This window comes from Phalaenopsis equestris, unplaced genomic scaffold (genome assembly GCF_001263595.1).
Source record: "Phalaenopsis equestris unplaced genomic scaffold, ASM126359v1 Scaffold233139, whole genome shotgun sequence".
Classification (NCBI taxonomy): Eukaryota; Viridiplantae; Streptophyta; class Magnoliopsida; order Asparagales; family Orchidaceae; genus Phalaenopsis; species Phalaenopsis equestris.
The window spans coordinates 175,295-179,773 of NW_018251092.1; positions in this window are offsets into that span (position 1 = coordinate 175,295).

Sequence of the window (4,479 nt, forward strand, 5' to 3'; positions counted from 1 at the left end):
ACATTGCTCATTGAACCTTGGAGCAATGCAATCTCACCCTCTAGCCTGGTAATGTTGGCCGACCTTTGTTGAAGCACAGTGTCCTCTGCCTCCAGTTTCTCACAACGAATCAACCATTCAAACACAAGTGCTTATGTAGGATTTTTCAACCTCTTGTATTGAAGGGTCGACCAACACCTTCATTCGGCGCTCCAATGAATCGAGGACAACTTTTGACCACCCTTCAGTTGCTCCTGCTATGAACCGTTAAAGTGGCTGATTGATATCCATAAGATGTGGTCGACCATAGAAGGAGGGGGTGCAACCCATCCTAAAGGCACAATTGCGACCAACGGGCTAGAATCAACAACGTCCTTAGATGGCCCGCCATCAGTGCGAGCCTCCAAAGAAATCAACTCATCTACAGTAAGAATGATATCAAAGGATAATTAAAAAATTTTTGAAAGAAATATCTTTATATACCCACAAGTCTATTTATTTCAGAAAGAGACATAAATTTTTCCACTCCTTAAGCCTGAGCATTTCCTTCCTTACTTCGCAAAGAAAGTGGGGGAGAGTTGGCAATTGACTTTTCTCTCAGGTCCACTTAACCACTCTCACTAGGAGCAGCAACTCACTCACTTTTTCAGCAGCTGCACCAGCACTTGGGTTGGAGGCCAGACAAGAGGTACACCATCGATGACTTCTTTGGTGGTCGAGCGACAGGGCTATCAAAAGAGGCAATTTGATCTACTAGCTCAAGTTCAGTGTACCTCGCTTCTTTTTATTAATAATTATTTTCTTCTTCTTTTCAGCGGTAGAAGATGTAGGAAGTTGAAAGCCTCCCAAAGCTAGTACTCCTTCCTACCTGACCCTATTTCTTAGACTCCCGCAATTTCAAACTAAGTTAAACTAATCATTCTTGATCTCATACTTTGATGTCATCTGATCACATCAAAATTCACTAATAGTCTTTTCCAAACTCTTCAACCACCATTATTTTGTTAAACCTTCTTCCCTATACTATTAAATCCATTTGTTTGGGTTTTTTCATGACACACTGTAACCTAATTGTAGGTCCCATCCTTTGAGCTTAATTTTTTTTAAAATCCCTTCCCCTTCGATCCTTCCTACACCTCCAAAGCCTTAAATTTGAAAGTCCAACCTTCAAATTTGGATAACATATGTCATTATATTAATCAAGACTATTCTTTAGGGCTCACAACTATGGATATGTAATTAACTGAGGGTTTGCCCTTGTAGGGAATCCGACCCCTAAATAAAATAACATTCATCTTACACCTATAAGATAAAGAAAAAAATCCTGGCTTTATAAAATTACAAACGTCTTCATCATCTGGATGATCAGACCTATTTTAGATAGTATTTCCTTACCTCGAGGCAGTATACTATTCTTTAAAATGGCGCACTTGGTCATTTAAGTAGAAGTCTTCCAAAAGTTCTATAGTGTGTAGCGACACAGAAATCCCTCACCACTATGATTTAACCAAATTGGTTCAAATCGGTAAATTTATTTAAAATAAACTAGGGAAGGTTAATATGAGCCAAATCTACTCATTTCACCAAATCAATTAATGAAACTCATGGTCTAGCCCTGACTTATTATTTATATGAAGCTTGACCCATGATCAAATAAATTAACTATAGGCTTACCTAAGTGGGGATAAAGATGACTTCATATGGCCAATAAGAATTTTCCATCTTTATGCCCAAATATTGTACTATTCTTTGTTTAAATGCTTAATGGCTTCATAACAACCTTGGCATTCATGCATGTTAATAATAGCTAAGCCTAATTCAATCATGTTTTAAGTGGTAGGATAGAAGAATTGATAAAAAATAATACAAAAAAAAATTAGGAGTCTCTTTAGTCATCTTCCTTAAGCTCTATGGAGATTATCAACAATTGAAAATATGCTCAGAGTGCATGATCTGCTCCAAAGCTCAAAATACCTCAAGTTGGCTTTCAAATTCCAATGATCCAAACCATATTAAACTAATTTGAGATAAAGTTTTATTTATCTTAAGTTCATGAAAGTGAGGGGATTAAATCTTTAGCTTTAATGAGCTAGATATAGGCATGTCTTCTCAGCCCTTAATAACTTTTCAATAGTTCTACATCCATAGAGTTTTAGCCAAGCTAGCCTAATTAAAACCCCTAGAATCATCGCCCTAGGCATCTTAATGTTCTTAAACATAAATTATTATAATTGGTAGTTTATGGAGAGAAAAAATAGTCTAGTTTGAACCAAAAAAAAAAAAAAACATTAGAATGCTTATAGAAATGAGCATATGCAATTCATTTTAATTAGAATAGTCAATATCATGTTGAATTTTAGATCCAGTCCATACATTTGATTGGTTTATTGTATATTTCATGTTATTTTATTCTGATTTCTATTATGATTATTTCATTAAACCAAATAAATTTAAATTTTAACCAAAGGTAATTCATCTTAAAAAACTTTCAAAAAATAAATTGCATGGTATTTATATCATATTTTTATTATTTAATTAGTATAATACATTATATTTTGTGTGTTGTACTTATAACTTGTATTTAAGAAATTTAAAACTCATTGGCAAGCTTAATTTTATCATTTTAATCCTTACATAATTATCTAATAGCATGATGAGGGGTAAATTATATCATCTCAAAATTTAAAGATGAAATTTTACTGTTAAAAAATCTCTAACTTACATACATATATTGAAACATTACAAAAAATTAAAGGAAGTTTAGAACATGTCCTTGCATATTCCAATTTTATTTTAGAATTTTAGGAAATAATTTAATATGCAAAAATTTAAAAAAAAGCCTGATTTTCACAACTTTTAATTTTTTAAATTATTTAAATAATTCTAAAATTTTTAATAAATTTTGGAAATGTTTCTTTTACATTGGACACCTTAAATTTTTTTATAATTGCTCTAGTCATTTGCATGAACTACCCCTTTTTTTCATAAATAAATAGCAATACATCAAATTAATAAATCCCACTTAGGGGACCCAAAACCATGTCAAGCTAGGAATGTATCATGAGCATTGACACACTCAATTTTTTTATTCTTTAATTGAGATTATTTCCTATTCTCCATATTTAAGATTCTATTTATTTCAGTAATTTAACTTCAGAAGTACACCAAAAATTATTTATTTTTTTTAAAATGGCTTAAACATGTTTTTTACCTTTTAAGTAGGGCTGTCAAAAAGGCTCATTGTTCGCGAACGGCTCTTGCTCATCTCATTAAGAAGCTCGTGTTCGATTCGTTCGATAAGTTAACTAGCCGAACACAAACATTTTTTGTGCTCGATATATAAACGAGTTAAACACGAACAAAGATTTGTTTTTCGTGTTTGGCTTGTATTAGCTAGAAATGCTACTCACCAATTATATATATATATATATATATGATGGGTAGCATTTTTAAAAATTTAATTGACTACAACTACAATGCTACAAAGATTTATAATCAATTAAATAAAAAACAGAATAAAAATATATTAAATTGTATTTAAATGATGTTTTAATATAAACAGTAAAATTTAAATCTTGCCTGAACCCTTGACATCTTATAGCTGCGTGATTAGGGTTGCAAAAATACACTATATGCAGACAGCTTGTGTTCAGCTCAACTCGGCTCGCTAAGCAAATGAGTCGGGCACAAACACACTTTTTGTGTTCGAAATATAAACGAGCCGAACACAAACAAAGATATTTTTAATGAACCCAACACGAGCTGAGTCTGGGCTCGCTCCTGCTCAGCCCGTTTACACCTCTACCTTTAAGGGCATTTACATGATTTTCCTTAAAAAAAAATCAGCTTTAATAATTTAATAATTTAAATACGAAAACATCCTTTTATCTTAAAAAAAATAGAATAATCAATCAAAATCAATATTTAAGCACTAAAAATTTAAACATTATTTTCAACATGCAATGCTTGTAGATTTAAAATTCTTGCACTTAATTTGACTTTTCTTAATTAAAAAAAGTTTAAAATTACATATAAAAGTACAAAGCAATTTCGAAAAAAAATTTGAAGTGCTGAAAATATTTATTTTATATGCTTGAGCATATTGCATTGACACTAGAACTTCTCACATCATATATTTCACATTATTAAAAGCCTTCTTTCATAATAAAACACATAAATGTTGTTTAATTAAATTATCAAGGCTCATTTTGAGCCTTCCAAATTTAAATATAACATACAATTATCCCCAAATAATTTTAAAAATATTTATAAATTTAGTATTTTTATTATTTTTCACCTCATAGAAGATCAATATGAAAGGGGTTGAATAATTTGCTAAAACATTCTTAAATTTAAGAATACATTTTAATTTGATTACATAAAATTGAAGGTTTAGTCAACCCAAAATGCATTATGGATAGACAAAGTACCCAAAATTTTCTAATTATTCCTTATTTTCCTTCGTTCATTTTGCTATGAAAAATTATATATATATATATA